General features: G+C 39.6%; 1 protein-coding gene and 1 pseudogene across 1 annotated transcript in view; one reads left to right on the top strand and one right to left on the bottom strand.

Annotated features, from left to right (window-relative positions):
* Window positions 1-12,500, bottom strand: part of LOC138025285 (uncharacterized) — a 411,211-nt gene that overhangs the window by 172,453 nt on the left and 226,258 nt on the right. The gene's annotated exons all lie outside the window — the stretch shown is intronic.
* Window positions 1-12,500, top strand: part of LOC138027114 (XK-related protein 6-like) — a 52,110-nt pseudogene that overhangs the window by 32,473 nt on the left and 7,137 nt on the right.

Here is a 12,500-nt window from a genome sequence, read left to right on the forward strand (position 1 = left end):
GAATTCAGGCTGGTATTTTCGAGTCAAGTGTAAGAAGACGGCAAAACCGTATTGATGATGTATTTATTTGAGTTAACTTCGCGAATAAAGACTTTAATCGCTTCCTTTCGACGGCGGTAGATCGACACGCACAACCGAAATGCACTGTTTCCGGTGAAAGGGCAAATGATTGACAGGATAGCACAGTTTTGACTGCCGCGCGCACTGCGGGCGCGGGTTCCGTATGCAAGGCTGTAGCGAGCGTTTGCCCGGCCTTAACGCTTCGGTGGTCACAGAAAAAAAATTGCGAATTTTGTGGTTATCCCGTACGTCCGAGCGGCTACAGAGCCCATTAAAAGGGTTTTGTCTAGCCACAACTTTGGAGGTTTGTGTTATTAGACAAGCAGACACGTCATGAGGACGATGCATTTATGTAAAGAACCTCTATCGGAAGTATCAGGCATGTGAAATGCGGCTAAAAATGGAAAGTTTGGAGTAAAGAGGTCACTAAACCGTTCGTGACCTTAATGAATACTTCCAGCGATAGACCTTTTCACGGTTTCTGACCCCATATTGGTTGAAGGGCAAACGCGCACGGTGAATGTATGGGATTTTGGCCGAATTCAGACCTCCAAAATTCCTTTACAAAGTGGCAGATACCAAACATTTAAAAAATGTTTTTAGTCATTTTACTAATATCATTCGCCCAACGAAAAATTAAATCATTGCCCAAGGCGCAACGTCTTAAAATTGAATATTAAAGATCTCCTCACGTCACTTCAAATTTTGGCAGGAATTTGCATAATTTTGATAGCAAAGGTTCATATGAATTTACAAGTTTTGTTTACGGTCGTTATAGCTTGATTCTGATCGCCATACTTCACCAAAATAATCTGAATAGAAGTGATTTTTGAGACGTATTCTCGCTATCCATAACCATCAGACCATAAGAGAATTATCATGGTTCAGATTTATCATGGTATATCGTATTACGTCCCAGTGCTATCTTAAACTTAATTTCTTAGTCTAATTTGAGGAAGCCCATAGCTCCATAAGCTCTTATAGTTTCTTTATGGGCTTCCTCGCCTTTTTTAATTTTTTGTATTTTGTTTATTAAATCGGATACATTATATGTAATCATGGCAAATAAAACCTTGAAACCTTGAAACCTTAAAGTCGGCTAAATTCCCATGATGGTTCTAAGCCGGCTAAATTCCCGTGCTGTTCCCAACCCAGCTTACCACATGATTGTGTGGAGCTGTCATTTAAATGGGTGCCTAAAAAATTAGCATCTCATGCTCGCGAGGTCTAACAAGACAGAAACAACTGTCAATGGCTGCCACATTCCCTTCCCCATAGTCTACTTTTCTTTTGGTGGGCACCAAAATCACGGACTTTGGCATTTCCAATTTATGCGCAGTCGTAGTGAAGGTCTATTTTTGTAACCGTTGACCACCACTTTTGTTCGAATTTCTTAGTCTGAGTGGACGAGTCGGAAGTCCGTGATTCGCAGACTTCGTGCTTTGGATCTGGCCAGAGTCTCTGTTCTTTGTGCTGACCAAAAGCCAAAAAAGTCAAAAGAAACGCAGACTCTAGGGTCGAAAATGTGGCTGCCAATGAATCAGCTGAAATGATTGTGTGCAGGCGTGACGTGATGGCCACAGCGGGTGTTTATCTTTCTTTTACTGATTTGTGACTGTAATCTGCAATCAAGCTGTGTCACGCGTGACCAGTGTCCACATGACTGAAATGAACATTCGAATTCCTCTTTGAAGCTTCCGAGATTTGATTGGAATCTTGAAGATTTTTCTAAAAGTTGCTATGAAAAATGCACAATAACTGAACAATGATTCATCAAACGCTTAATATAGCTTTCAGTTTTTAAAACGCTGTTTATTTTCCGAAAAAACGATGGTTCATAGCTAACCATTTTTGATATATCAAGGAAATATCCACGGGAATTCAGAATCTCTAGAGCCAGGCTTAAAACTGGCACGCAGATTTGAATACTCGGTTCGAATTTCAGAACAATTGGTCACGGGTTACATACAAGGGGGATTCCACGAAGCAGATAACGCCGCTGATCCTTCTTACTCCATCTTCTCAAAATTGTATCCAACCAACCAAGAAAAAGAACGCATATATAAAGAGCCAAGGCCCCACCCGGTCACGAATAGTGTTGCTGTTGGCCTTTGGCGCGTCACGCGGAAAGATTCCGTGATTAGCCAAAAGTAGATCTGCTTAGGAGGCTAGTGCTGAGTCAACATGAAATGTGTTATTTCTCGCGTATAGAGTGAAGACCAACATACCCTACGTTAACGCCTCCAGGCGCCTTGCTACGAAAAAATGGGTGAGTACCAAAATGGACGTAATAAAGTCGTAATTGTACTTCGTGTCGTGCAACTTTGGTCTGAAATCACCAAATTGCACTCAACTCAGCTCTATTACCATTAATATTGGATATTTCGCAGTATATTTAGTGCGATGTCAGTGTTTACTTCAGCTATTCGATGATGGATATTTAGTGGTCAATAACCTACGAAGGAGTACTGTTGAAGGGGCTTGGATGGCACTCACTTATGCAAACACTCCATACACCTTTTTCCAAAATGGCCGCCATTTAGATATTCTTTTGTTTTAATTCAAATTAGACCTTGATGCCTCGTTCAAGGCAAAATATTCTTTTGAATTTTAAGCTTAAGAACGAGGCATCAGGGGCTAATTTAAATGAATACAAAAGAAGATTTAAATGGCGGCCATATTTTAAAAAAGAGATGTATTCCAATTAACCTATTAAACTCCGATTAAACATTTCTCCTGTATGTCCCATGCTAAGTTTCACTTTTGTCCCGGGGTTTTTATTGGCCTATCTACGAAAGGTTTAAGGGGGTTATAGAAAGGTGCCGTTCTTGGTAGGTCTTGGAGATAACTTTTTATTTAATGGCGTCGATATGAACGCTAAACTCGGATACTTTTTCTTTCCGGCCTGAAACAAAAAAAAATAATAACTTTGTGGATTTGGAAAATGAAAAGTTAATATCATAATCGGAAAGGTGATATAGTGAGAAAAATGAACGAGGAATTCATAGCAGTCATGACAGTTAATCTGCATTGGTCTACAGTCCCTTTGCTTTCAAGGATTTTATTGCCACCGAAAGGAAGAACGGAGTAGGAAATGGATAGTATATTACTGTATCATGTACAAACGTAGGCATGGCCATTGTGTTGTACGGCATTGATTTCGTTTAAAGTTACAGACTTTCAACAGGTATTTATCGGAAACTGTTTGATTCTGCACAGATAGATTCAGTTGACGTCGTCAAATTCTAAAATAAAAACGTGAGGTTTTCTGTATTTTTATTTATGTGATATTGAAGATGACCTAAAAAACAAATCTTTTTACAGGTTACCAGTTCCGTATCGTTCTTCTTTTTTTTTGAAAATACAGCATTTTGACTTTCCGGATTGTCTCTGTGCGTGACTTCATATTAATTACACTGAAATTTGTTTTGAATGAAAAACGTCTCTCGTTATGATTCTCCGCAGTTGAAACGTTTCAAGTCTGTAAGGAGGTATGTTTATACTTAAGTGTACTTTCTCGCAACTGAAAAAAAAAAGTGCTTTCATGGCAATGTGAACTCCATATATTTTTGTTGATTTCTGGCTGGACTACGGTTGCGGCTCTGTAGGTGACACGCGTCGGCAAGTAACTCAGAAGCAATGTACCACAAAGACCTCAAGCTTGGTGAAGTTGTTCGTAAAATTATACGTTGGTCTTCCTCAAAATTCCATGACTTGTTCTTTCATTGTTTTTTTCATTGTTCGTTGTTTTTTCTGGTTACTCCCTGGCAAATCATTTGTCTGGTGTGTTTTTTACAGTGACGTCATCAAATCCTAAAATCAAAATCGCGCAGTCTTCTGAATTTTTATCTATTTGAGGTTGGAGATGACGTAGAAATTAATCTTGGGCGTTTTCCATTTACCAAGAAATTTCGGAAATTCCGGTTGGGATGTAAATGGAACACACGTTTTTGGTTCGTTCCACTGGAAAATTTCCGGAATAAACGAAACCTCTGAAAAGGTAGTCCTGTTTTCCCGTTGGAAACTTTCCTATGGAAATGTGTGTTCCATTTACAACTCTTGAAAGGTCTTACCACTTCCAGGCTATTCACGGCCACATTTTTAAATTTTGGCGCGTAAAATCGCGATCACTAGGCGGCGAACGGACCTGAGTTAGACGGAACACGTTTTTCACCCGGTGGAAATTTCCACCGAAATTTCCGGAATTTTTTTTTAAATGGTAAACAACCCTTATTTCAAGTGTCCAGTTCCGTGACGTCTTTCGTTTCTAAAATACAACATGTTGAATTTCCGAATTGGCTGCTTGCGTGACAACACGATAAAAAGCTATTTGGTTGAAAAAAAAGTGTATTTCTTTGAATCTTAGCAGTTTGAGCGTTTCAATTACAATGGGAGATGTGTTCATACACAAGTAATTAGTATTTCATCTCTTGCGCGAAAAGTAAGTGCTTTCATAGCAAAGTGAATTCCAGATGTTGTGTTTTTTATTGTTTTGTTTTTTTTTTTGTTTTTTTTTCATACAAAACTCCATTTGTTGCGTGAAACGCTTTCACAAATATCATAAACTCAGAAACGATATACCACACAGACCTGAGAATTGTAAAGGTGGTTTATGAATTTGTCTCCGACAACATTCCACGTTCTTGTCTTTTTCTCATGGAACGGTTCCAAGCATATTTTCTTGTCGTGTGACAGTGAAAACACCCATTATGTTACAATACTAACTGCAGACAGATAAATTGATTTGACAACTTAAAGTAATATTTTATTTACAGATTCCTGTAAAGGTTTGGCCATAGCATTCCAAAACAACATTATTGTTGGCTCTATACTGTGATAAAAAAGAATGTTAATAAGATTTTGCTATATCAACTGCATCAGGAGATATCTTAATAACACAAAGTAGTTCTCTTGTTGAATTTCAGTAGTAAGCATTTCCTGAGGTGAGAATTTCAATAACAAGATATTCAAGTTGTAAATAACTGCAGTTATAAGTTTTGAATGACAAGTTCATTTATTGATAATTTCTCTTCATTTGAAACAACAGTACAGTGCAATGCAATCCAATGCTATCTATTTGATGATCCCCGTCTGTACCCTGACAAAAACTTTGTACTCTCTGTGCGCATAACTATGAGATCCAGTCCGCTCAGGAACAGAAACGCTTGGCGCATGCATGAGTATTGTTAACTGTGCGGCCATGGGCGGAGCGCGGTTGTTGCTCTTCTCGTTGTTGTTGTTGTTGTTGTTGTTGTTTTTTGTTTTGTGGTGAGCTGAACCAAACTTCCACTCGGCCATATACTCAGTGGGACTTCCAATCACGTAACTCATGATGTTTATTTGCCAAAAGCTGTTAAAACGTTAATGTACTTAAAATTTTATGATTATCCCAATCTTTATTTAGAACAAAATATATTTCCTTCTCGTGTTATTGCAGCGCTTGATTTGAAGCGAGTATTGAATACATAAAAGGCCATTACGTGATCCACAGAATGTGTCGATGTTGCAACTTTCATTGGTAGGGAAATAACCACCGTACTAATGCTTGAATTATGTAACTCGTGTGACTACTTTGCTAGCCCTTTACTCGTGCAAAAAATCAATTAAATTTAATCGTGACTTTTAAGAAAGAAATCCCGTAAGAAACCAGCAGATTTACAGCAGATCTGTAGCAGATCTGTTTTCGCAAAAACAGATTAACAGCAGACCAATTTTTCGTCTGCAGAATCTGTTTTCAGTCTGTGCAGGGTTTCGACAAAACACTGACCCCCGGTCAACTGACTCCCTTAGTGACCCCCCTACTGACCCACTATAAAATCAATGGGAAAATGAATACTGCTTACTTAAGCCTCAACACCCTTTTTAAACGGCATTGTTCAATAGTATTTAAGTCTAAGCACCCATTTTAAAAAGGTTAGTTTTCGATTATTGTTGTGATGGCCGATTACTTCATGTAAGCTAACCTATTTAAAATGGGTGCTTAGACTTAAATACTGTTGAACAATGCCGTTTAAAAAGGGTTGTTGAGGCTTAAGTAAGTAGTATTCATTTTCCCATTGATTTAATAGGGGGTCAGTTGGGGGGTCAGTAAGGGGGTCAGTTGACCGGGGGTCAGTTGACCGGGGGTCAGTGTTTTGTCGAAACCCGTCTGTGCAGATGTGGGGCCTCTGCTGTCTAGCTGCAACAATTTTGAGCTGCAGACGAGAAACAGATCTGCAGATGATCTGTTAAGTCTGTACGTGATCTGCAACATAGCCCAGACTCTTAATCTGATGTCCACAGAATCAATTTGTAAGAAAGGTATCAGATTAAAAGAAAAAATATAAAATACCTTTGTTGCAAATCCTCCCCACGAAAATTGTCAATGTTTATCGAGTCGGAGAGTCTAACATACTAAAACCAATAACTCCAAATGAAGAAATATTTGCTGTTAATTTCCCTTTTTATATTTTCGTTAAAAACGCGCTGAAATGACTTGACGTCTTGAATATTACCCGTATACCGCGTACGGCTTCATAAGTCAAAAGTGAAACAACTTAAGGAGACAAGAAATGCGTGCCTGTTCGAAAGCAGGATAAATATCTTCTGTGATAGAAACCTCACAGATCTTAAATCTCGTGATGATACTCGACACCGGCTACCCTTGAACATCCAATGAAAAAAACGGGAATCAGTTCGTGTCACTTTCAAACGTTAGCGCGCAAACAAGGCAAATTTTAGATCAGCGGCCGATCCAAAAGATTGATTTGCGGTGGTTATTTGGACTGAGGATCGTCAATATGGTGTCATAGCTACTTTAAAAATACATGGAGACCTTGCTGAGGGTCGGGAAACAATGGTCGATTGGCAAGAAGGAAGAAAGGGTACAAAGGCTATGGTGGGCCGGGTGTTTTACAGACAGGTACAAAAGTCGGACCGGATCAACTTGGAGCGCTCACTTCGAATCGATGTAAAAAAAAAAAAAAGATAAGACCTCGAAAAATCACCCAAGTCCTAATCTTTAAGACAACCTTGGTGAAATCGGGTCGAAAGTCGAATAGCTTTGGTTTACAAAATCGTTTTTCGCTCGATCCAAGGTGAGCGATCCGAGTTGATCTGGTCCGACTTTTGCCTAAAGCATACCCGGCTAAAATTGGCCAGACTGGCCGTTAGTGTGCATATGAGTAGTACAAGTCAACTATTTCAAAGCAAACTGTTGCATACACAGTTCTACAATGCTGACAACTGGGCTATCGGTAGAGACTAATTATCAGAAGTTAACAAAGTATTTTTTGTATTTTACTTTAAGACATTTTAATTTTCTCAACCGGAATTCCATTTTCATAAGTTATTTAGCAAATAAAGCTGTCAGGCGGCTGGTATTTTCGGCTGATGATGTCGTTGGTTGAAAGCTTTGTTTCTTCAGTTTCGACAGAGAAGTCATCGAACGAGGGTTATTGCGTGATGACCGCCCAGTGTTTGCACGACGTGACATAAAGTAGCCAATAAAATTGCGCGACAAATAATCGTTGGGACAAACTTGATGTTACTGCCGGCCAAAATAATGCTAAAAATCGCTTGACATTTTTAAAGAACGATTGACCATTCTCAGAATAATTAATGAATATATATTTCGCGGAAATTCTTTGAAAATTTCACACTGTCGGATAGTCCAAGTTTTGTAAACATTGTCCTTTATCGTGGCTGCCCTGTCTCCCGGCATTGCTGAAACTGTATATTTTAGACGGCCTGTAAATGCAATGGCAGGCTTCTTTACAGTACTTATACGTTAACCCGCTTAGTACAATCGGCGAAATAATTTATACGTGTAAAAAGACCTATGTTTCAAGAATTTGTGTACTCACCGATTCCATTGTACACGCTGATGGTGATTCCCTGAACGAAGACTAGCTAAGTTACGGTGTGAAGACGTGAACATCTCACTCGGTTTTGCAATCCAAACAGAAGGCCGGCGTTCAAGGTAACTATTCTTAACTTGATTTGCAAACAAATGTGCTGTCAATACTTCTTCAATCATTTCACTGCTCGCGAGTTCGCTATTTTGGGATATGGATAGTGTGTTTAATACCAGCAAAGTCCTAAATGACTTCAAATTCAAGCTGTCATTTGAGTGTCTGACAGCATTTAATATCTGGTTTAGCTGTTAATGAAACACAGGTGCGGTTCGTATTCTTCGGTCCTTATTCGGTTCGGTTCGGTTCATATTCTTCGGTCCTTTGTCTTTGTCTGCAGATTCGACAGATGTATTGCAGACTAGGCCTATTCTGCAGACATTTTACAGATATTCTGCAGACATTCTACAAACATTCTACAGATGATCTGTAGATAATTTGTAGATGACCTGAAGACAACCCGCAGATCTGCTACAGATCTGCTAGCAGGTCTGTAGCAGACTAAAAACAGATCTGCTGGTTTCGTACGAGAAGCTGTAAGTTGTGAATAGTGTTATTATCGTATCGTTCATACCCATACATATCCCGAAAAAAATTCCAGATTAATTAAGGCCATTACGTCATCGGAGATTTTACAACGGCTACGAGTGATGGTGCAATCGGAGATTTCCCAACGGCTATAAGTGATGGTGCAAAAAGTTCGTGTGCAGTCGCTGCTGTCAGTTGTTGTGCTACAGATTGATCAGGTGGTTTTGTGTCTACAGTCATTAGTGAATCAACAAGGACTGCTTTGGAATGTTCACTAGTGGTAAGAAAATAAATAAATTTTTAAAGCTCGGTTATAAGATCTAAAAGATCTTTTTGTTTTAGCTTTTGTCGATGAGCAGACCCAAACTTCCACTTAGCCATATACTCAGTGGACTTCGAATCACGCAACTTATAATGTTTATTCGCCAAAAGCTGTTAAAACGTTAATGTACTTAAAATTTTATCTATATTCCGCTCTTTATTCGGTACAAAATATATTGTACTTAAAAATATATTAATATTTCACTATTTATTAAGTGTAATTATCGTATTTCAATCTATATTTAGTGTAATTATCGCATCGTTTATACCATACATATCCCGAAGAAAGTTCCAGATTTATTAAGACCATTACGTCATCGGAGCTTTCACAACGGCTATAAGTGATAGTGCAATATGTTCGTGTGCAATCGTTATGTGTTGTTGTGCTACAGATTGATCAGGCGATTTTGTGTCGATAGTCATCAGTGAATCAACAAGGACTGCAATGTGCACTACCTTGCGACTATAGTGGTAAACAAAAAGATAAATTTTTCCAAGCGCGGTTCTTGCTCGGCACGTTGTTTATTTATTTATTTATTTTTCATTTTGTCGAAACTTCCACTCGGCCATATAGTCAGTGGGACTTCGAATCACGCAATTTATGATGTTTATTTGCGAAAAGCTTTTAGAACGTTAATGTACTTAAAAGTTTATGAAAATTCTACTCTTTATTTAGAACAAAATATATTGCCTTTTTGTGTTGTTGAAGCGCTTGATTCGAAGCGAGTATTGAATACATAAAAAGCCATTGCGTTATCCATGGAATGTGTCGACGTTGCAATTTTCATTGGTAGGGAAGTAACCAACGTGCTAAAGATAGCAGTGGATAACGTAATTCTTGGATTAATTGACTCGTGTGACTACTTTGCCACCCAAATCAATTAAAGCCATTACGTCATCGGAGATTTTACAACGGCTACGACTGATGGTGCAATCGGGATTTCACCTCGGTTATCAGTGATGGTGCAATAACTTCGTGTGCAGTCGTTGTTGTCAGTTGTTGTGCTACAGATTGATCAACTAATTTTGTGTCTATAGTCATCAGTGAATCAACAAGGGCTGCTTTGGAATTTGCGCTACGTTGCGACTATAGTGGTAAGAATACAGATAAATTTTCAAAGCGCGGTTATAAGATCTAAATGATCTTCTTGCTTACCATGAGATAGACCTAAGGAGCCCTGGTAAGTAACGTTCTAATGCAATTTATCCATGAACTGGCTCACAAGAGCCATTGATTCCATTGGGTTTAGCGAAAGCTCCGTGACAGATGACATAACATAATCCATAAGAGATGACATAGCAGACAAGTACCTTAAATGATCTAATAAAAGCAACATCATTCAACTTATTTAACACCTTGGTTGCTTGGACAGCAATGGCATACGAGTTGAATCCTTTTCGATCTCAAGTCCGATATCGCTCTTTTATTTTCTTAATTTCTACCCTCAGAATGTGGGCACTTTTCTGTCGCTTTGTTCTGGTTCGATAGCATCCAGGAACAACAAGACCGAAGATTAAATGATTCAATGCTTCAAGAACGCCGGCCAACCATGTGAAGAGGGATCGGAACAGTTACAAACACAGTTCTCTATACACCTTATTCCAAAATGGCAAAAGAATACTAAAATGGCAGCCATTTTGGAATAAGGTGTATACTGGATGAGCCCAGACACCAAAACCCTTTTCAGGTCATCCCTTAGTCGGATGTCGACGAAGCCAATTGTGAAAACACTCTTGACCCAGATGACATACATACCTATATACATACTTCATTGACTTCTCCCTATAGGGGCTTTTCAGGGCCAATGAAACACAACGAAACGACAGAACAGAACAACAACAACAACAACTGTTAAGAATCCCAACTGGCCGGGGGCAAACCAGTTGGCTATTTGCAAATGCAGCTGGGAATCGAAGTTAAACCAGGGACTGCCAGGATCAAATTCAACGAGTGGTCAGAGCGGGTATTGAACCCGGGATCTTCGGATCCCAAGGCATTGATATAGAACTATGAACCTTCTGTTTTCGCCGCATTGATATTGAACTATGAACTTTTACTTGGATTTTATAGTTGTTACAGTTAACTTGAAATAATTGTTCCTCTGTAATGAACGCCTCATATGTATTTAACGCTTCCTCCCCCGCCCTCCCTCAACCTCTCCCCTTCTTCCCTCCTTACACCACGAACATTTACAGTAAGTCCTTTGTTGTCTGGTTTTGGACCGAAGTTTCGCAGTGCCACGTGGGAATGAGGAGACGAAAAAGAAATTGGACCTCTGTGGAAGCAGCTAGTTTTAAATTTGAAGTCATGGACCTAAGTATATGTTGCAGTTCCCTCAACAATTGTTTTCATCTATATATTTAGTCCTCAGATTTGTCATATTCAACACCAACAACCAACAAGCACACACTCGAGCCTGGGAGCAAGTTTACGGAAAGAAAGAGCTCAGAGGAGTCTTCGCCTTTTGATGCCCATTATCACCGCTTTACTATCTCTAGTTGACATCGTCATGGATTGTTATTTAGTGGCCTCGCATTGGCATCAAGGGGATACGAATTGGGCTGTGTATACGCTGTGCGTGGTGTTATTCTCGATGATTATCGTCGATGTTGTATCTGCCAGTTTTTATTTCTCTGATCAGAGAGATTCTAATAAAACAGAGTGGATGAAACGGATCAAATTGCCAGTAGTTAGACCTTGGTTCTACGCCTTTCATTTAATTTTATGCGGTCGTTTTGTAAGGTAAGATTGGTGTTTATTCCATAGCTGTACTGGCTTTCAGAATGGAAAAATATTTTTCCATTCTGAAAGCCAGTTCAGTCTCGTCTCTAATAGCCGTACATCTTTTGGTCCTGTGCACCAATACTAAGGAGGCCCTCCCAGCCATTTTCCCTGGAACCCCCTGGCAGGGCCTCACTAGGGACCCCTAGCAAGTTCTCGGAGTATAATGCGCCATCGCAGTTAAGCTTCCTTGTCAACTTCTGTCAGAGAGTTTAAGCAACGACAAAGGGAAAACGTCAACAAAAACGCCCTTCAAACTCACCGCTTTCGCAACCACTTAGAGGCTGTCCCATTCTCGTTCAGTATGTACATAGGCCATAATTAGTTTGGTTCGAACGGTTATGAAGTGAAGATAGAGAATGAATGATTGGCTGTTGCATGCTCAGGAGTTCGGCCAAACCATGAATTTCGCGTTGTTATGGTTGTACTAGATTTACAAAAATGTGTGCCCCACGTGTAGCACGATTATTCTTCCTCTTTTAACCGGGGAGCTTGAGTACGAGACGTTTTTGAGCCACAAACTGGAACCGGAAGTAAGCTGTTATTCTTTTTGACTTGTATGTTTACTTCCGGGTAACGCCCGGGAGTGTGAGTGTCGAGGCAAGCTAAAAGGGAAAGCAAGCCACTTCCGGTTGCCGTCCGTGGCTCAAAAATTTCGCGATTATCCCATCTCGTTCACGGTGTTCAAAACGGGCGAACGATATTGCTACGAGTGGTGATAAAAACGTAATGGTAGCAAAATGGACGGTTTAGTGTCGTTTGCTCACGTATTCGTCAAAATTGAAATTAATCATTTCATGTTGTTGTCTCACAGACGACGTCAAAGAACTGTACCAAAGTGCGGGCCGCCCGTGCAGCAAGACTATTTTTCCCTCTTTTAAACAATGTTATTATATGGCAAGCAATTCTCAGGATAT

Source organism: Montipora capricornis, chromosome 12, assembly GCF_036669925.1.
Source record: "Montipora capricornis isolate CH-2021 chromosome 12, ASM3666992v2, whole genome shotgun sequence".
Taxonomy (NCBI): Eukaryota; Metazoa; Cnidaria; class Anthozoa; order Scleractinia; family Acroporidae; genus Montipora; species Montipora capricornis.